The 22,300-nt window shown below is 40.1% G+C and overlaps 1 long non-coding RNA gene across 1 annotated transcript in view; it reads right to left on the bottom strand.

Annotated features, from left to right (window-relative positions):
• The window catches only part of LOC308061698, a 37,946-nt gene that overhangs the window by 15,546 nt on the left and 100 nt on the right, over nucleotides 1-22,300 (bottom strand). Inside the window, exon 2 of the long non-coding RNA XR_013927326.1 lies at nucleotides 3-22,273. This is a non-coding gene — a long non-coding RNA (uncharacterized lncRNA). The remainder of the gene's footprint in view (nucleotides 1-2; nucleotides 22,274-22,300) is intronic.

The raw sequence follows: 22,300 nt of genomic DNA, 5'->3' as shown, positions 1-22,300 counted from the left end.
ACCCATTTAAATACTACCCCTGGCCTGTGAATGTGGAAACTGTCAAACCTCTTTCCCTCAGCTTTCAGCTTGCAGCCCTCTGCTGAGTGTCTTGTCCAGAGCTGTCAGAATGCCACCTTTCCTATTTGTTTTTTTAGGGTTCAGTAACAAACATTGGATTTATCAAGATTTTCTTTTCTTTATCCAGTCAAAGCGCTTCACACTTCTATCAACCACATGAGCCCAAAAAGTTAGTGTTACTTCTCTCTATACTTACCTCCCACTCTTTTCTGCCTTCTTCAAATCATGTTTCTTCCTTAATCTGCAAACCCCATCCTTTTCCATTCTTCCAACGAACTCCTTTGGCTAAATAAAATCCGTTCACCGGAAAGGAGGGGTGATGTCTTCCTCTTCTGCTTCTTCAGTCACAGCATCCCCATTCCTAAGAACTTGCTTTCACCAATTGTGACACAAAAGGGACCACCACTTGTACCTAATGTGACTTCTGGTACATCAAAGGCCCATGAAATATGCTTGTATTTCAGAGTAAATCCTTTAGAAGAAGATGAAGGTTTAGTTTTTAATATTACTATTGATACATAATCCATAAGTAAATATTGGTAAATTGATTCACCATAACATAGAGAACATTTTTACTTCCAGCTTTCGTACACTGGACCTTGTGCTTTTTGCTAGAAAGCAGAGCCTTCTGTCCTCCAAGTAGAAAAATTCCCACATTGGTCTTTCCTTAAAATAAATCAGCTAAGAACCCTAAACTATGAGTCATGCTTTCCAGGGCTTTCTGAGGATTAATCATCTTCAGAACCTTCTCCCACTTTTTCAAAATCCTTCTTTAGTTGTGGAAACCACAACCGATGGGAGAGATAGTTTTCTAGTGTAGGTTGCACAGTGCCAAATAACAAACATTTCCCCACTCTATCCATGACACTTGTACTGCAATTTAAGTACTAGGATCTCCAGACATTCCAATATCAGGAAGATAAACATGCTGAGAGCCTTGTTCCTTAGAAGCAAGGAAACATGTTTCTGAATGGGGTTTCTAATACTTATACAAAACTTTGCTTTGAATTGCAGAATCCACAAAGACCTTCACATTATTCCCTCACTTAATTTCCTTTTTACCTGAATACTTTTGAAAGCATTGGTGTATTGGGTCTCCCTTGACCTGTGTGTGATTTGTTTTCTGGCTCATACAGAATTTCCCAACTCTGGCATCAGTGGAAACAGACACTGGAACCAATGGAGGTCCCCTTTCCTGGGTGGCCTCAACAAACCATCAGGTCATCAAAACTGCTACAGTATCATGGGTAAAGTCAAGTTTCTTGTTCAGGTATTTCATTAGTATAGACACTTCTATCACATTCACAGATGTCTTCAGTTGGTTCCTGATAGTTTTTTCCCTCTATTTCTTTTCAGACACTCTTACTGGGGGTAGGGAACTGATGAAAATCTGAACAGTACTGTGTTATACAGTTAACTATTTGAAGAGAAGTTACAATCGTACAGTTAACCATTTGAAGAGTAGTTACAAAGTGCAAAATTAAATGGGTAATTTTTTTTTACATAGTATTTCCTAAAACTTAGACCAAAATTTCCAGAACTTTCCACATGGAAAAATATTGACAGTTCAGCTCTATAGGCTCAGAGAATTTCTTGGCCATGTCTTTTCACACTCTTGGATACAAGTTACTTAGTTCTGCCAATTATTTCTACCTGCTGTTGAACCTTGTTTGCTGTTAGACGGGTAAGTATTTCCTGCTCATATGTGACTGCATAACCTGGATGTTTCCCCAAATGTAGAGAAATGTAATTACTTTAGGTCTTTTTTCACACTGTTCAATTTGTACCAAATTCTTCTAGTAATGAGATCATGCCATTGTCACAAAGATCATGAAGAATTGTGTACAGGAATTTTTTCTTCTTCATTCCATTGCTACAGTTTTGTCATTTGTCTGTCCTTACCATTTTTCTATATTACCTTATGTCCCTAATACTACATAAATAGAAAAGAGAAATTTGATAATGTTGTATTGGCTTGGGTTTTTTTCTTCCCTCTAAGTGGCATACTCTCCTTCCTTATTTACAGGACTGTGCTTTTTCTGTAAGTGGTAGAATGTACTTGAATATTTCCAGATAATAATGGTGTTTTTTTCTGAACATTTTGTGAGTTTTGATTTAACTTGCATCTTTTTTTTTAAAGCTTACCAGCATGAGCTTTATTCTGTTTGCCCATAACAGATGTTAACAAGTTAGAGATCATTTTGCTCTGAAGTTACCACCAAACTTGCTCTACCAATCAATTCCTTTTTATATTTCAAGATGAAGTTTAATACAGAAGTCCCCTGAGCTGGACACAGCACTTTTTGATTTAAGAAACTGTCATCTATAACATTTAAAAATTCCAAGGACATTTTATTATTGGCAGCATGAGACTAGCAGTACAAGATACTCGATGGAAGTCCTCTGTGATAAAGCCCTGCTTTTTCCACAGTTTATAAATAGATGTTTAAGATATCAATTACTCTGGTCTCTAGAGCAATGTCTGTGGTAGACATTGAGTTGAGATTTTTCTGGGAGGGCACTGATCCTTAAATGTTCATGGGAATTTGGCTTTTATGTTGCCAAAGCTCTGAGCATCATCCCTCTCCTGATCAAACTCAGCCTCTGCACAAATTGTCAACGTCTCTGAATTTCCACATCTCCTACCACCCATTCATGGATGTTTATGGTTCCTTGCTTCTCTTCCCTGTTCCTTCAAAGACAGACTTTCCCCCTTTTTCACACCCCTCTGCCTCTTTCTGCCCTTTGTGGTGTGTAAGTGTGTGTCCCATTCATTCAAGTCCCTGCCACTTTACCAATAAATCCACCTCCAATATATTGGGTCCCTTACACCTTATCATCTCCATTTCTTCTCCCTCATACACTGTTTAGATGCCCGTTTCCCCACCAATTTCCCCATGTGAATACCTCTTCTCCCCTCCTCTTGCTCAGCTCTCAATCAGCATATGAGTTGCCTATAGCTCTGCCTGTTCAGCTCCTGTCTCACCAATAACATTGTCCTTTCCCTCTGGATCCCAGCCACCTTTGTCTTGTTATCACGTTCCCTTATTCCCCATTACCCTGCTCTTTTACAAATCCTGTTAGAGCCACAGACTCTCGGAAAACAAATCAAGCTAAAGCCTCTGCTCGACAAAAGGAGCTTCAGGAAGGGCTGGAAGTAACAGAAGGATTTGTTTACCTGCAGCACACCGTGATTTAGGGGCCTCTTGGTTTCTCGGAACTGAGGTTTACTGAGGATTGGAGTTGTACCAAGGTCAACAGCTGCTCTCCTCGGTGCCTGGGACATCTTGTCAGAGGAAGTGTTCTGAGCACCTTTTACTGTGAAGAAAAGGAGGAACATCATCAATTTGAACCTTAGATGTGTCTTTGCTTGATCAGTCAAAATAACAAGATAACAAATCATTATGCTCCACATTTGGAGCACTGAGGAGAGAAGAAAAGAAATCTATTAATCATTTTTAATTTAGGGGGGGGAAAAGAGTCCTTACCTTGCTCCAGGATTATTTGTATTAATATGATTAATAATACATTTGAAAAATTAAGTCCATAAATTGTTTGGTTCATATGCAACAAATGCAAATATTTTTAATTCCAAAGCAGTTGAAAAATAATGAGACTTTTTTCCCCCAAACTACGAAAATTCATTTAGAACTGAATACAAAGTACAGACAGTAAATTCTGCTTTAAGACAGGAAAGAAAAATAAGCAGAATCTCCTACAGAGTCCCTGGTGGCTGAATGTGTGAAATTAATCACTGACAGGTGGAGAGGACAATTCTCCACGCAGTGTTGAGCTTCCTATTCTCTGAATGACAGCCATTTAGAATAGGAAAGCCAAAGATAATAAGAGGTGCTTTGCTGCATTAACTTTCTGATCACTAACCATGCACCTGCAGCAAAAAGGGGTTTGCCCAAAACCTGAACTGGGAGTACATCTTAAATAAGTATATTACTCCTGGACTTGCATTTCCTTTGGAAGTCTTCCAAAGTACTGTCACCATTTGTCACAGCCCTGGCCAAACTCTTCCCTCTCCAGCACTCACTACTTGAATGTTTGGTGCAGACACTGATTTCATGTGGTTTTGGCTCTCCTTTATTCTGTGCAGGCTCCTTGGTCTTCAACCTCAAGCCGTATTTTGTGGGAATACCGTGCCCCATGAGACCCCTTGATTCAGCTTCACTGTGCTCAAGCCTTCTGCATCTCTGAGACATTGTGAGTTCAGTCACCATCCCTGCCAAAAACATGTCTCTGTGGGGTACCTGGGAAAAGGTGAGTGTGGAAGCATAACAGAGGCATCAAATGCAACAAACCCACATCAGGTTCAGAAGAAACTAAATAAGTCAGACTGTGAAACTTGTTGCTGTAGGGTAGTCTGGATGCCAAACACAGACTGCCATGCCTACCACTGGATCAAGTCAGGAGGTGAGAAACAGTCCCGTAAAATGTGTTAAAAAAAGCAGAAAACACTAGTTGGTGAAGCCTCTGAGTTGCAGATCACCGGAGATGAGCATAATAAGCACCATTGTATGCTCTAAATTTTTTTTCCTGATTATCTAATATTGCCCTCCATCAAAGCAGGATGGTGGGCTAGGTTGTCTTTCACTCTGACTCAAAACAGTTGTGTACTTATGATATGAAACAGCAGGGATTTTGTAGAGAAGTATCTAAAACATCTTTTCTGCTTCAAAGAATACTGGCAACATAGAGATTGAGAAAATCATAAATATGTCTAAGCAAATGAGTGTCTCTTTTTCTTCACAGAAACCAAACGTCTTCTCTGTTGCAGAGAAAGAAGCTTTCTGCCCTTCTTTCTCTCCTCAAAATGGTAGGTAAGAGTCTCCTTTGCATATACCTCATTCTTTTCCCAGGATGAAACCTCTCTCTTCAGCTCTAAATGAACATCAGTTGAATGAAGTCCTCCAGCCACTGGTCAGTTGTCTTCTAACCACCCTGAAGGGCACACATAAAATCAGTGGTGGCCATCCTTTTTTCTGACAACACTTCCCTCTGAATGGGTGATCAACAAGGCTGCTTTGACATAAAGCAGACATAAAGTTAGCTGTACACTTAATTCCTCACACTGATACACATGTGGGTTTTTTAAAGGTATAATGACACCTTAATAAAGGTAAGTACTTGTAAGGTGAAATGTGTCAAATGCTGGATGTATGCTATCTGTCCTGCAGTTTAGAACAGGAAATGTAGGATAAGCTTCATAAACTGCAACTACCAGGAAAAAATATTGATAAATAGCAGGTATTTTTTCCAGATGGGATTTAGGTTTCTATACATAACATTAAACATTTGAGAGCTTTTCAGTTTCATTTTTCTTTGTCATGGATATGTATAAACATATATATGAAAAATTACAACAATTGAAAGTCACACAGGACACACAAAACAAATTTTAAAAGCCCTGTTCTGTAAGCATGTTTGCTACTGAATTTCTAATCCAGATTTTAAAGTACAGCTCTATGTTCCATGTCGCTCAAATGGCAGTATTTAAAATCACTGCTAACACCTTCAGAAGCTGATAAGCTTGTTTCAGTGCTGTCAGCTAAGCCCCCATACCTTTATCTGGAGTTTTCATATGCTACAAAGTTCAGTGACTGCTTACCTCATATTCACGGAAATATTTCAACATTTTCTGCGGTTCAGTCAAAAAAAAAAAACAAAACCAAAAAACTCTTACAGGATCAATGTGTGTCCTGGGGCAGGATTAAGCCAGTGTTTGGTGGTACACCAAATTAGCCTTTCTAGTTGCCTGATTGCTTTAAACTCTGTTAAAAAAAACAAAGAAAAAAAAAAACAACAAACCCTCACATGTACAAGAATGTGAAACTTTTTTATAAATATGAACAAAATGCCAAGACTATAAGCAATTTGCAACCTCTTCTGTAAAGCGCAGGATCTCCTCTATAAATCTTAATGGACCGTTCATTCTGAGGTGCAGCTCTTCTGGTTATCTCACTGCTGTCTGTTTGCGAAGCAGAATCAGGGTTCACTCTTTATCATACAGTGATTAAAAGAACACTTGCAATTCATTGCTGCATCCAGTCTTACTCCTGTACATGCCTCATTGTCCTAGCTGTGGTGTAATTAGTTTGGCTCTCCAGTTGCTGAAGAGAGCTTACGTGGGTGGGAGCACTGCTGCCACCTGCTACTGCTGTCTTATCAGAGAGCCGTGCCTGAAAACTGATGCCTTCTAAAAACTGGAACGAACTTGCCGCTTTTTCATGTGGGAGCAGAATGAAGCAGAGCTAAATCAGACCTTCCCACATTATTACAATGGCAAACCACAGCAGAAAGAAATCAGAGCACTAAGTAGGGCCGGGTCCTTCTTTGGTATGCATTTGTGGTGCTTCATGTACTTTGGAAGAGTCCATTCACTTCAGCTGAGGATCTGGCCCTTGCCAGGCTCTTTGAGATTTTGAAGAATAGCTATTTATAAATAAGTAGATTTGCTGCAAGCTTTTTTCCTTTTGATGAGGATTTTTTTTTCTAGTATACATTTCAAGAACGAAGAACATTTTAAATCCTTATTATCTGTTACTTTTTCTTTGCTTGTTGGTTCATTCTTCTGTTCAGAAATGTGTGAATATGACGTTTTTGATGAAAATCAGTTTCTGCCTGCACTTGATGCTGCTGCACCTTGAGCAGTGACAAATTCTAGACTGATTAATGCTGCATGCAATCTGTGGAACATCTGATTCCTATGGACACTAATGTGACTGCAACAGTAAAGGGATCCGCTGGGTCTCTATCCTGCCCTGAAAAGCATTGTAGCCCACACTGACTGTTGTCATTTGGTAATTATTATTTTTTAATTTGGAACCAATAAAGAGCTTCTCTATATTCTGGCCTAACATTGTTAAATGTTAATGCCGCCCACAATGCTCAGTGCGCTTCCTTCCACACCATAAAGTGAACAAAGCGGCTGTGCTCTCTTGCCAGTCATAGATTTATTGAGGTATGGATTACACATATTAAACACAGTCATCAGGCCACAAAGGTTCCATCACAATCTGCCTATGAGCTAACATCATTAAGAGGCAGACTTCATATATCTTCATGACTGATACGTTGATCTTTCCCACTCCGTTGACTAATGAATTGACACGCGCAATGTTCTTCAGCATTAGAGTGCATCCCTTTGATTTACAACACTAAAGTAGGGGGCTGTAAGCACTCAGATGTTGATGAATTCCAGATAGCACTTGCACCTGGCTGACCATGATGCTTCCCTCCTCAGAGAGCAGTGCCTGCATCCCAGAATTGTATATAACAAACCTGGTGGGCCTCACTCTGCCTGCATTTTCACCTCTACAATGCCATCAGACTGCTTGCCTTCCTGAGCCAGATCCCCAGCTGCTATAAATCAGGCACATCGATTTACCTCGGTTGTTCTCTTAGCAGTGTGTCTGAGCCTTTTGGTTTGTCTGCTTTAAAGATTCATCTGGGAACCACCAATGTATGCTTGCTCCTGAGGCTTGTCAGTGCCAGGGAAAAGGGCTCTGGAGAAGGAGAAGAGTGGATTTGTGCCCATGATGGTGTGAGCCCTACCAGCCTGCAGCTGTGGTAGGAAAGCGATGGCCACTGGCCCAACACTGCCCCTGAGAACAGAGAGGAGGAGTGAGGGTGTGGAAAGATGGGGAGTGAAAGGAGATTTGGCCCAGAACTTTTGTCTGTTGAACTAATTGACTGGCTACAGGCATGTGTTTTGCTAGCAGACTTGTATTTAAGTTACCCACAGCACAGACTACCCAGTTCTAATGAGATACAGACTAATTTCAGCCCTTTGGACGTTGCTATCACGTAGAACAGTCATCTTCCAGTCTACTACTGAATCCATCTGATGAAACAAAAGAGCCATCCCAGGTACCATCCGTCCCGTGAGAAGGGCAAGGCAAGAGCAATTGCTTGGATGTGTCATGGATGAAAAACTGAACATCATTTGCATTGGGAGTTTGTGGTGTACTGAGGGAAAAAAAAAAAAAAAAAGTGCCAGTAAAAGCATTTTCACAGTTAAAATAGAAAATGCTTATTTTATGTAGCAAATAAATCAGAATTTTAAGAAGTCTGATAACAGATGTACCACTAAATCATCCAGATCTTCCCACAAAGAGATATATTTCAGCCTCTGACACAACATTTCAATGACGACTAAAATATATTACTCTTTGTAGATTCTTGGTTTGTTTGTTTATTTTAATTTTGAGATGCCTCATATATTTATACAGATTTCATATCAGTAAGATGTCATAGATTTACACCTGTTTAACCAGAGGATTTGGAGACACAGGCAAGTTTCTTCCTGCTACTCATGAAAAAACAGCATGCAAGAAATAATTTAAAAAGACATGACCAGACAGTCTAACTGACATGAGGGGAAAGAAAGAGTAACATTAAGGGAAGTTAATTCCTTATCCTCTTTAAGTGAACAGATCCGGGATTTCACTGAAAATACAGACACACACACAAACCACCCACCCCACCTCCTAGCAGTTCTACCAGTTTTCCATAGTATGCTTTTCTAGTAAGAATCTAGGTGGTAAATAGAAACTGGTTCCTACTCTTTGTAGCTGACAAAAGTTGAGGCTGGAGAATGAAGCGAAAAAAAGATCAAATAAAGAGTTATATCACAAAGGAGATTGTTACACTCCTTGCAATCAAAATTAGATCATTTTTCAAAGCTGTTAGATATGAACGTAAGCTGCTTCTGGGCATCTTTAATTTATGTGACTGCTACTGGCAAAATAAATAAGGTATTTTGATACTGTTCTTAATAGCATTACAGGGATAAGATGTGTCACAGGTTGACAATGTCCTATACAGCACTGCAGCATCTGTTATAGAGAGAGTAGAAAAACCTTTCTTTTTAATATCTAGCTCTTATTGTCTCTCATTGTTCATAGACCATACTTATTATGATGAACTGAGTAATGGAAAGAAGTGTTTTAAAAATCTAGGTAAATCATAAATCAAACTTGTAATGGGTGCTGAACACATCTCTTCAGATAATCTTCATAGGGATAATTGGGGGAAACCAACCTGACATGGGGCTGGAGCTGAATTCCATCGTGAAGCAGCAACAGCACGGGAGCTATCTGGGAATATATTCTGCCACCTGGAATGAAGAGATGAACTGGTGGGTGTAAGAAGAGGAGAAGACACAGAGATGGGTGTGAGGCCCTAGGAGGAAGACCTACTTGCATGCAATGTTAGGAGGAAGATCTGCTCGTGCCTGTATCCAGGTGTGAGTGGGGATCAACTTTCAGCAGAGTCTGTGGAAGGTAGGAGAGCACATGTGCCAAAACAAGCCCAGACTATTCACCCACTCGCTGAAGTGGATGGTTGAAAGAAAAGCACCCCTTTCTTCTCCTGGCCAGCAACTGCAATGTGGTTCCTCAGAAGAAGAGCAGCATGTGGATATTCACTAGCAGGACCTCATCCCTAAAGGACCAGCTTGAGTACTCCCTTTCATGGCAGGAATCCAGGTCTCTTTCCTGCACTGAGGAGGTCTGCTCAGAGAAGAGGGCCAGGGAGCCTAGTTGGACATAGTTCCCTAGAAAGCGAAAGGAGGGAACACAAGAAGTGGATGATTTACTGAAATAAAAAGTCTTTTAATTTAAATAAACCAACACCAGACGTCAGTCTTCTTGTCTTCTTTGTTAGTGTTCTTACTTGGCCTGTGGGAGTCTTCCTGCCTTGCCTTCCAGAGACTTTAATGTGTTCAAGATGCTGTGAAAAACTACATGAATTTTTACTGAAAACCCCTTTTCTGGGTGTCATTAAACTATCTTGAATTCCCTGTCTCCTGATGTTCATCTTGCCTTGAAAAGTTCCACTCCAAACAAAAGTTCTCTTCTGCCCCACTCTGCTTCATGCCTGCTGGCTCCTTCACTGCCCTTTTCCCTCAAGAGTAGCAGTAAAGAGTAGCTGAATTTGTCCGTTTGGTGTCCCAGGCTGAAGAGCAAAAAGTATCGCTCAAACTGCACTTACCCTCAAGTCCTCATCTCTTTGGAAGGTTTAGGAACCCCTTCAGGAAAAAAAACCAAAAAACAGGCATGTGGACTGCCAAGGCAGCAAAAGCAACCAACAACAAGCCTTAAAAAGCTCTTCTTACCATGAAACACAGGTTGGATCCATTTGCATAAACAAACTTCCAGAAACAAGTCTGTTGGTCAATATCCTGTAAACTGAAAACACCGCACAAATAAGTTTTCCTTGGAACATGCAGTGTGGACTAAAAATACCAACTCACTTGTTTAAACACACCGACGTCCTATGTACAGTGCCCAGTGAAGTAAGGCTGGCCCTTCCCTGTGTGTCTCTAGAAACCTTCTATTATTCTCTTTGTATCTCCAGCAACAGCAAGTGTATACTGTTATTTTGACTCCTGAGACAGGCTTCTTCCTTCTCATTAGCTGCAATTTAGAGATGGGAACAGAATAAACTGCAGGCAAAGTTTGATCTGAGATGGCAAGGTTAATTCTGGGAAAAATGTCCCTCTACTTCTCCAGTTGTCAGATTTAATCTAAAGCAAGCCCTGTGTGCAGATAGTAAACATAATATCCTCCTAATTATATTAAATTACCTCTCAGGAGCTGCTCTGCCCTGTTGTCAAAGGCCGGGAACTGGCTTTTAATGATGGATGTGAACTTCAGTGGGACATTCTATATCATCATTTAGTTCAGCAAATGTAGTCCAGATCAGTTGTATAGGTGTAATTAGATGCTGAAAAATAATTACCTTGGTCTTACCATTAAAAATTTCTTGCTTGTATCCCCTTGTGATCTATGAACAAATTACTTTATTAGGAAATCATTAGAGCTCAATTTGTCTCTATATACTACAGACATCAATATCCATTTCTCATAATGGAACCACACATTCTTGCCATAAATTCATACAACTATATACCCAGATATCAGTCTGGACTCATTATCAACCTTAACGAAAAGACTGTTTTTACATAGTAAGATGTTTTTCTTGTGTGCCAGCTTCCAGCATAAAAATGAGCAACAAGAGCTTTATTGTTAAGCCATTGGCTCAGACAGTCTCCGTGTTTTTATACCCCATTGCAGAGGAAGAGCTTTTTGTGTAGCTGATCTCTTTGTGCTACTGCAATAGCCAGGTCTGAGTCAGCAGGAGCAAAATAGCTCCTCAGATAAATTATGCTATTATGAGAACACTACTATTATCAAGGCCTTGAGAGCATCCTGCTCTCAGCCTGTGCAGGGCAGTGGGGTGGCATCCCCAGATGCCCTATGTATGGGCAGACCCTGGCCATGGCTGACCCATCTTGTGGGAGCTACTGGCCCTTGCTGTTCCATGGCAGTGAGCTTAGGGCCCCTTGCAACTTTTGTTTTGTACCTAGCTCTCTGAGCACCGAGAAAGCAGGCTACCTCAGTGCCCTTGGTGTGGGGACATGGTATAGTTTCAAATCATCTCTTGCAGTTAACTGATTTATTGACCATTAGAATTTACAGAGCAGATGTAGAGGAAAGGAAACCATCAGTCAGAGCCTGGGTCACCTGCTGTTACAAATTACCTTCACATAGTTCAGCCTTTAGCTTTCACTCAAGTGCAGGTTCTCATTGAAGTCTGTTGTTGCAGGACTGAGTCAAACGACAAGCTCCAGCTAATTCTCGACAGTGGCGGCTGGATAGTCACTTGCTGTTGAAATGGGCCAATATATAGCAGTTGCCATCTCAGTACTTCTCTGAATACCACAAACGCCCATAGGAGTACTCCTTATACTGGGGCTTCGATAATTCCATTTTGATGTGTGCAGGCAATCCTCCATTTCATGGCATGACAGTTTTTCTGGATTTGGTATGCCAGAAGCATTTAAGAAAAATATAAATAAAAGGGTTGTCTATAGCAACAACCATGACCACAGAGTTCATAATCACTTCAGAAAAAAGGCAGTAGTGGACTTTTCAAAAATATTGCTTAGAACCTGATAAAGGCTGAGAATATTCTCAGCTCTACTTATCTTATGTTTCAACAGATGCATGTAAGCGTATGTTTCCAGTTATAAAGTTGTCAGTCTAGAATCATGCCTGTCACTTTGTCAATACACTTGTGGTCACTGCAGTGGAGTTGACTCTGCCATGGCTCTGGTTCACAAGCTACCAGAGGCCCAGCTTCTCCACTCATGACCCCTTCAAATCCCTCTGATGGTGGCCGTGTAATAAGCATCACAGGATCACAGAATCACAAGCTGTTCAAGCTGCTGAGAAAACGCAGCACAAGTCATGGCTCTCGGCTGCAAGCAAACAAAATGCCAGACTCTTTGCAAAGCCCTTGCAAGTACTTTATCTATGGCACTGAACTTTTTAAAGCAGTGAGTATACAATAAGCATTTCAACCGATTCCTCACACAAAAGGAACAAAGTTCTAAAGGCATCAATATAAGTAGTATAAATCAACTGAATAGGCAGCTGGAAAATGACAGCTACCTATATTATGAGACTTTAAAAGGGAAGACAAAATACAGGTAGATTTTTATCTTTGGGGTTTATAAAGCTGTGTTTGATGGACCATAAGGTCTTGCTAGGCTTAATGGGCCAAATTCCTCCCTGGGGTAACTATTAAGTTTGATTGTCTCTCGTCAGGATGGTTCGAACCAAGAGAATTAGGTATGCCACTGCAATGGTTTGAGGTGCTCCACTTTTAAGACCTGCCATGCCTCAGATGCTATATTAATTCCAAGGCCAGGAAGTATATATTCAAAAATGCAGGAAGCAGCAGAAAGAGCAATGTAGTACAGAAACAAGTAGAAAACTGGTGTTCACAGCCAGCACAAACTGAATGGTGATGAAAGAGCTCAATTCTTTGCCTTCTGCAAACTGTATCTTCCAATTATACTAATTCTTTTATCTTTACCTCACCTGTCTGACACCTCCCCGCCAAGTCTAATCCTGCCAGCGTGTCCGGAGCAGTGCTCAGGGTGGGACTTTGCTTTGCTCAGGGGAAACTGTCTTTAAATGTCATTCTGTCTCCCTTCAAGTTACACAGATTTCTCTTGTTTGCTGATCACCTCTAGCTCTGAGTTCAGTCTGATAGACTGACAGCTATTCTTGGCGCTGGCTATTACTCAACAGTGGCACTCAAGGACCCAAACAGAAAAGAAACAGGTTTCCCTTCCAACCTCAGAGAGAGTAATTCTCAAACCAAGGTACCTTAAAAGTGTTCCAGTGAAGGTGAGGACATTCCTCTACAGTGATTTAAGTTTCTACTTGCAGTAGACTTTCTTGTACTTGGAATACAGGTTGGGAAACATTGCTCTAAAAGGTTTACTGCCTTAAATTTACCTTTTGTTTTGCTGACTCACAGCAATCAACCAAGACTACAAAGTTACAAAAAACATTAAATAAAACATGCTATGTTTAAGATGACAAATACAAAATAAGACATTGAGATTCTTACTGCAATCTTACTTTGTTACTGACCTTGCTGAGAAAGCAGAAAGAGGTTTTGATTGTGGAACAGAAGATTTTGCAAGCGAAGGTTAAAATGGAGTGATTTTGAGTTTTCTTAGATCCACACTTCCCTTCGGTTTCACTTGGATTTTTTACCTTTTCTGTTTCAGCTTGTGGGTCCAACTAGGTTAGCAGTCTGGTCATAGCAGCGAGCACAAGCAGATACTAAGAGAAGAAAAAAGAATATGTACCCACATGACACCCACCAGTGCACTGCTGATGGGTAAAGAATCACTTTCTTTTGTTTCGAGCCTGCTCCAACAAGTGCCGTTTATTGGCTGGCAGTACCAGAGTACTGGAAACGGCAGTGATGAATCAACACCATCCATGTCAGGATGTTGTGGGTTCCTTTTATCTGTTTTCCTAGGCTACTCAGTAATTCTTTGCCTTTGATTATCCATTTTGAGGTACAAGAACCATTTAGCTGTTTTTTTTTCATGGATCTAACAGGTTCCCAAGATCTGGCTGAGAGCTAGTTGTCTTCCACATAACGCTGGAGTGGCTCCCCACCTCCCCCAGGTGCATTGCTCTATGTTTATCTAAACTGAATTTCAGCTCCATTTTGTTGTTGTGTACGTTAGTAAGTGGTACACAAGTAAGTAAGTAAAACCAGATTTTAAAGTGACCCAGTTTCAGCACGAACCAGTTGATGCTGAGGATCCAGCATTCATAGCATATGTATTTCAGATGTGCTGTTGTGGGATGTTACCTGGGACTAACCTGGGCACACACATTGAAACGTATTTAGTAGTCAGAGTATGTTTTCCAGCTTAATTTCTTCTCATCTGCAATCTAGACTGTGTACTCAAAGACTTTTTGACAAAGCAAAACAGAGTGCAGTAACTGAGAATCATAAAATTTGCTTCGAAAGCACATTCCCAGTAAAAACTAAAATGCTAATGTGGACATTCCCCCAATACCTTCTCTCCCTATTACACTGTATAACTTCTTAGCATCAGCAAACTTTATACTTCACTGCTCACTGTATTTTTAATGTTATTTGTAGATACATTGAATTTGAGACCATACTCCCATATTTATCTCAAGATAACACATAGATTCTCCTGCAAAGCAGACCCTTTTGATGGGTGAGTCAGCTTTATCTCCTAACCCTCTTGGAATTAAAATTCTTTGGGCCATGAGTCATATTTGAGAGAGATAGTTTCAGCTCTCAGTCTGACAACTTTACATTAACTCTCTTGGTCTAGTCTTTTTGTTCTCTCACAGCATGTCAATCCTTGCCACTGATGACAAATTGTCTGAGTACCTTAAACCTGTCCTACCTTAAACCTTTTATAAGTACCAGCTATTTTTACATGCATTGTACACAAGATCTAGAAATAGATGTAGAGATAGAGTAAATGTTTCTCACCATTTTATCCTGGAGAATAACCCAGTCTGTAGTTCTATGTATCTGATCAGATTTGGCTAAAGCTCCTTTCACCCCTCTCATGCAGGCTGCTTTCCAGCTGGATGTGTTCTTTGCTGTGGCTTACTGTTTGCCAGAATAAACAATTGAGCCAGCACAGCAGAGATGGGGACAGGTAAAAGTGGGAATGAATGAAAAACAACCCAACAAGAGGAATTCAGGACATCTTATTGATAAAGAACAGCTTATCTAATAGCCTGAGTTGCATTCCTGTTTGCTACCAATTCTAAAAGTGCTGATATACATTCAACATTCTGAAAATTTGTGTCATGTCACACTGTCACGTGACCTGTTTCAAACACTCAAAACATGACAAGACATATCTTCTACCTTGCTTGGAAGATGATGCAGGGCTCAGTATGGGAATGTCTCAGAAATATTTAACCCTGGAGACTGGAAATGCCCTGAGAGGCCTCTAGTCGAGCCTTCTGCTCAAAGCAGTGTCAGCTGTGAGATCAGACCAAGTTGCCCAGGGCTTTAGCTTAGTGGGTCTTGAAAACCTCCAAAGATGGACACTGCACAGCCTGCCTGGGCAACCAATTCTGTTGCCTGACTGTGCTCATTAAGAAATTTTCTCTGATTTTAATTTATGCCCATTGTCTCTCATCCTCCCACAATACACCAGCACTCTTTTAAAAAATTTTATAGCCTCCCCACAGGTAGTGGGGGAACACTGCTAGGTTCCCCTAAAGCCATCCTGAACAAGACCTGATCCTTTAGCTTCTCCTCAGAGGGCAAGTACTCCGGTCCCTGACCATCCCAGTGTCTCTCAATTGAACTCGTTTCACCTGTCAATGACCTTCTTTTCATGGGAGGCACAAAATCAGTTGTAGTGTTCCTGATGAGGTCTAATAAGTGCCAAGGAAATAATGGCTTTCAGGGATACCCTTGTTATACTCTGCTTACCACAGCCCAGGATGCCTCTAGCCTGCCTGGCCATCAGGGCACACTGCTGGCTTCTGTTTAGCCACTGCCCACCTGCACCTCCAGGTCCTGCTCAGCAGATCTGCTCCCCAGCTGGTGTGCCCCTCGTCCATGCTGTTGCAGGGGTTAGTCTGTCCAGGGTACACGACCTCGCATTCGTCCTTCATGAGTTCCTTATTGGCCCATTCCTCCAGCCTGTCTGGGTCGCTCTGAAAGGCAACTCTGTCCTCAAGCACGTTGGCTGCACCCCCAGTTTGGTGTCATCTGAAAACTTGGTGAGAGTGCATTCCATCTCCTCCTTCAGGTCATTGATAAAGATGTTGAACAGGAGAGGTCCCAGTGTAGACCCTGAGGTATTCATAACCAGCCTGCAACTACAGCACCAACCATGTGGCACGGTGTACTCTAGTGTGTGTATTCTAGTACAGTACTGTGCTATAACAAAAAACAGAGGGATGGGGGTTTTTTGTATTCAAATAGATATATTTGTAATCATGACAGATTTTATGCAAAAAAAAAGAGGTTTTGGTATCTGAATTTATGGCTGTAATAAATAAGATGTGGTGCTAGAATGATCTTTGTTTAGCAGAAAAGGTCATTCAAAAATGTTATCATAAAGCTCACTTAGGCGAGCACTAAATTAACAATATTTATTTGTCCTTGTGCCTTTGTATGAAGTCTTATGATGTGAACTATTAAATGGAAAATGTGATAAGAAAGTGATAAATATAGAAAAGCATCAACATCAGTATTAATGGAGCAGCAATAATGCAGAAAAATCAAGTTATTTTTATCCTTATTTCAACAAACATTTAACATTTGGGAAAGAAAAACAGGGAGAGCAGAATAAGATGGTCATTTCACGCTTCTGATTTTCAGGAAATACTAACATTTCAATTATGTATAATTTTATACAATTACTTCTACATGTGCATGCACATGCATTTTTTTTGTTATACAGAATAAAGAGATAGAGAAGAACCAGTATCTGAAAAAGAAAACAAGTTGAAAGCCGTATGTTCAACATGGATCTTCAAACATTCAAGAACAGTTGTTTCTTGCTGTTGGTCATTCCAGCCTTGGGCTGAGGGCAGGAAAATATAAATACTGTATGAAATGTCGGGGTGTTCCTGAGCTCTTTTTTTGACAAGCAAAAGTAAGAAACAACAGAAGCCTACAGAAGAAAAGGTGATACAGAAGTTCGTGTTCAGTTATAATTTTAAATGTAGTTTGGTAAGGTACTAAAGCATGTTTCTAATGGGCTTTGACAGATAACCCTTGACAATTTTTGCTGCAGTGTGTACCTCCCTAGTCATCTGTGTCACCTTTCTGATGAAGGATACTCGAGACTGGAAGAAAAGAATGGCTGCCAACACCTCCATTGCTCCCAAAAACACATCTTAGCCAAAATAAACAGTTAAGTAGGTAGGTTTAAGCTGAAATGCCAGACTGCAAACTGGAGCAGTGAACATGGTAGTTCAAGAAGTTGCTCTGGGGCCTTTGACCATCAGATTAAGAAGGTCCTGCCTGTCTGCTTTGGTTCTGTCTGTGCTGCTCAGCTGTGTCGTTGCAATTGATGATCTAAAATGGTCCAGGTGAAAAGAAACAGAAAAGAAAAAGCAAAAGAAAACTTAACTGCCTTGCTGTTTCAATCTGTAAACCAATTCTCTAGTAATTTGGATTATGTACAAAACAGATAGAAGTAATGGACACATACTAGAACACTGGCATTTACTCCTGCCATCACTGTATACATACATCATATTTATAAGAATGCAGCTGATAAACAAAAATATACCACACTACATTACTGCCTACAAATTTAATTATGAAGGTAGGCTGATGTGAGGTGCTGTCATTGCATGAGAAGTCTATAGTAGAGTTATGGGGAGGACTTTCTCATGCCATGAAATGGCTCAGAAATAAACTTCATTTTGTGTTTGCATTGAAGAAAAAATAATTCCACTTCACCAGTAAAGAGATGTTATGGAATGTTATTTTATTTTTACGAGTGAAACACTGCATATAGTTTAAGCATTATTTGTAACAGAAAAACAGAGTTGTTTTAAAAGTAAAATATTGAAATAATTTGTTCCAAATACAACAAAATATGACATTTTGCCTTTGCTGTAACTTATGTCTGTGTTGTGAGTTGTTTCTCTTATATATATATTTATGTATGTATGTAACCATACAACATTGTCAGAATTGGCCTAACTTCAAGAAATGCTTGGTTTTGGTGCACAGCCTCTTAAGAACTGCTCAAAGCACCTATTACTGGAGTGGCATCAACATACAGCCAGATAAAATCTACAGCTAGAAACTTGCAAATATATATACTGTACAGGACGGAGTGAAGTAACTTGGGATCTCTTCTTTACTTAGAATTAAATTCATGTACATTAGATTTCAGACAGACCAGACTGTACTCTTGATGGGCAAGCTTTTAAAGAAAACTTAGTAAAATGCTCTTTCTCAGCTGCTATAGTGTTAATAATACAAGCACAATGATGAACATAATCATGTTTTTAACACATTATGACTACCTCACGTGGAAGATATGAGATGAAACTTAGAATATTTGGTTTCCTAAGGATTTCAACTGGTTTTATAATGTTTCAGTAGCTGTCTACTAATGATGGAAATAAATCCCGTTAGAAAAGAATGATTAAGATTTGAGATGCAATTGCTCCTAAACAAATTATAACGTTTTTTTTGGGGCAAGGCTTCAGCTGGAGCACTATATCCAGTTTAAGTATCACAAATATGAAGGACAGATACACAGTAAAGACAGTTCATGGGAGAACAGAAGACCAAGAAACATGTTGTATTTGGAAAAAAATTGGGGTTGATTAGTCTACGGAAGAAAAAACAGAGGGAGGATGCATAACGAAAGAGAAAGGTAATAATTGTCTTCTGAGTCCACTGTGAGTAGGATAAGACATAATACGTGTAACTTGCAGCAATATAACTGCAGTCATTTAATTTAAGAGATCTAGACATTAGGAAATACATTCTAATTAAAGGTTTAAAGGAATATGAAGACTGAAATAGATTGTAGGTTGCAGAATCTCTTGGAGTAGCTTAAGAGCAGGATGGATGAACATTTGTCTGTAGTAGTTTAGTTTTTGAAATGAAGAGCTGGAGGTGAAGAACTTCTGAGGTCCATTCTGGAATGTGTTCTATGGTTTAGAAGTCTGGCTACAGGATACACTAGAGTTGAAGAGACACTGGAAAAGCAGATGAATGCCCCCCACTCCACATCCCCCACCATCCACAAAGTAATTCCCTCCCCAAACCTTGCTGAGTATACCTGCGCATTTTAAAACATTGCTGTGTTGATGCTCTCTTCTGTGTTTGATTTGATTTTTACAGATTGCTGTGATCAAGTTCTATTAGCCACAAGTGCTGAGAAAACACTTTAAAGCTGTTACGCACAAATGCGCCTTGAAAGTGAGTAGAAAAATTCACAACAAATGCTTTTGACGCTGGAAGACTGAATCATATGACAAACTCAGCCATTCAGAGAACAAAAAGCCTGGGGATGAGACTGCTACTTCTGACCACAAGGGATAAAGAAGCTTCATAAAGATCTTCTGGGACCAAATGTGGAAGGGAGCTATGATCTTCTCTTCGAGTGCACACAGAAATGAACATGGTATATAGATTTTTAAGTGCTTAATGTGTTAAATTTATTCATTACTTTGGTTTTTTTGGTTTGTCAGCTATCTCTTGTTCATGTTCACTTTAGCTAGAAAAAATTGCTAAAGGGTTTTGAGGGGGTAAACCTGACAGAGGAGAGACAGTTTTATTGTGGCTAGATAAGCGAGTCCATGGGAAGGGGGGCAACGAGGAGATCTTTCTCAATGTCTTGACTCCAAGCAAGTCTTCTTTCTTTCTGGCCACCTGTAATGAAACCTGAAAGCAATGACTGTAGTTACCATGCATGAAAGGAAACCCAGCATGAAAAAATGCAGAACAGGTTGTGTTAGAGGTGATGGGGCCCATATCTGTTAAAAAACCAAAACCTAAAAAGCACAGCAAAACACCCTGCCTCCAGAAGGCAGCAATCACGCTGCAGCTGTGGCTGCTGCCTGCAGTTTAGTGGGGTGGGCGGCTCTTCTCCCACTCTCCACCATCTGCTCCCCCATCTGCCAGATGGCTTCTCTTTCCTGCCCTTGCCCCAGAACTGATTGACAGGCATTTGGCAACAGATATGAAAATGCAAGTGACTGATGAAAATTTACTGCTTTGCATTTTCTCATTGCCTTTGACAACAGGGAGGGGAGAACATGCGTTTATGAGTATGCATTGTTATTTGTTGAACAGAAAGACTCCATTGGCAACTGCTATGCCTCTGAGCAGGTGCTGATCACTATCCTACTTACAAAGATTTGTAATTCAGCTGATATTCCAGAAAGCCTTTCATGAATCAGAACTAATTTGCAGTTGGGACAATGCTTGCAGAATGCTTCATATGTTGAACTTGCTTTGCTTTTTACCGTACCAGAGATTTTAGACTTAATTGTGACTTACTCTAACATAACTTATTCTAACATAACTTATTCTAACATAAATCAGAAAAGAACTGAGGTTTGTTACAGGTAATGATCTGAAGGCTTTAACAGTCAGCTAGGGAAGTCATTCTAGACATTTCTAGAACAACCAAAAAAATAGTCCAGTATGCAGAAGACCATCACCTCCTGACCTCAGTAAAATGAATAAACCATTTGACTAATGTCACCTGAGGATGGGTACAAGAACTGCCCTCCTACCTCAGATTCCTTGTTGTTGCCATTGAAGAGAAATGCTGCCAAGGCACACATTTTCTTGGGCACCCCTCATGCTAGAATTGATTTGCTAGGATGCTCAGGCAACACCCATTGCATTTTGGAGAACTTTTATCACTGCCTTTGGTGAGCAGGAGGAAGACCACAGCTGCATGAATCAGAGGAGAGTTCTGTAAAGTAGTATGAAGGAATTTTGTGTGCTACTTAGCTTGTTCAAGGGTGTGGGTGGCTTTGTGATTCCCCACGAAGAAATAGTAATAGATAGAAGCAAAATGGGAGCAAAAAATTTGTCTCATGTGACTCATACACATAACTTCAAAAAAGACCCTTTCTTTTGTAAAGTATTTTGAAGTTCTCTGAATTCAGAAAAAAATCACATTTTCAAAATTCTCATGGAGTGAAACTTCTGTCCTAGACATTGGTTTAATGCAAAGGATATGTGCTTTCATCACTCATGCAATGCCTTTTCGTCTTTCTTAAGACATGCATTTGCACCAGGGATTTTCCTACGTTTGTCTTGTCTGGTGCTTCCTGTGTTATCCTTACTATCAATAGTAAATGATGTCATTATAGTGTTAAAAAAAAAAAAAAGGAAAAAAGGAAAGAACTTCCCAGGAAGGAAGAAGATGTTTTGAAAGGATAGTTTAACCCCCACTCCCAAGGACACACCTGTAGAGGGGTGTCTTGCTGGTACTGCTTAAAAACAGGATGTGTATGCATCGAGTGTGAGAGAGAAAGATAGAAGAAAATAAATACCTTTCAGTGCCCTAACTTGGGAATTTCTGTTGGCCTCCAGAGTCCTCAGTGGTAATGGATCTGTCAGTCAGAAACACTTTGTATTCAGCCTACATTGTAACCTCAGAACTCTTTGAGGAACCTTTCTCCACTGCAAGGCTCTTATTTTATGACATCCATTTGCCGCGTGGTATTCTGGGCAGGGTGGAAGCAGAATCCACTGCAGAAGAGGGCAGCCTTGAGCACAGGCTGAACATTGTGGCTTTCAGGAGAAAATTTTAGAGCAAGACACAATCTTCACCTTATATACCTTTACAGCATAGATTGTTACATACACAACAGTCCCAGAGCCAGTTTAAAATCTATATGGAGACCACAGTCAGCACAATCTCTGAATTATTATTCTGCTTGTTTGGCTTATTAAGATTATACCCTAGTGACTAAACTCATTATTATACAGTGCAGGCAAAACAGCTTATGTTGTGTCACAGCAGCAAGCACTTCCTTCAATATAAAAAGAAAATTAGTTTTGCAACACTGACCAAGACAACTGATGAACCACTCTTCTGCAACATTTTGCAATTTGCAGAACCACAAGCTGGCACTGCTCCATGTAATGATCGTTTCCTATACAGTATAGATTAGGAAAAAAATTGTAAAAGCAGTGTCTTCACTTTCTGCATAGGTGATATAAAAGGGAAAAATAAACAAGGTAAATTCTTGATGGTGTTTATACCATTCATGTTTCCGAAGAATGACACTGGTGATTACTGAGTTCTTTCATTTAGCATTGCCTGTAAAGACACATAGCTAAGATAAGGTTCAGCACCTGTTTGAATCTTCTTCTGACAAAACAAAACAAAACAAAACAA

The sequence above is a fragment of the Falco punctatus genome, assembly GCF_963210335.1.
Source record: "Falco punctatus genome assembly, chromosome: 3".
NCBI lineage: Eukaryota > Metazoa > Chordata > Aves > Falconiformes > Falconidae > Falco > Falco punctatus.
Note: the sequence above shows the minus strand (reverse complement) of the source record. Positions and strands in the feature narration are given on the sequence as shown.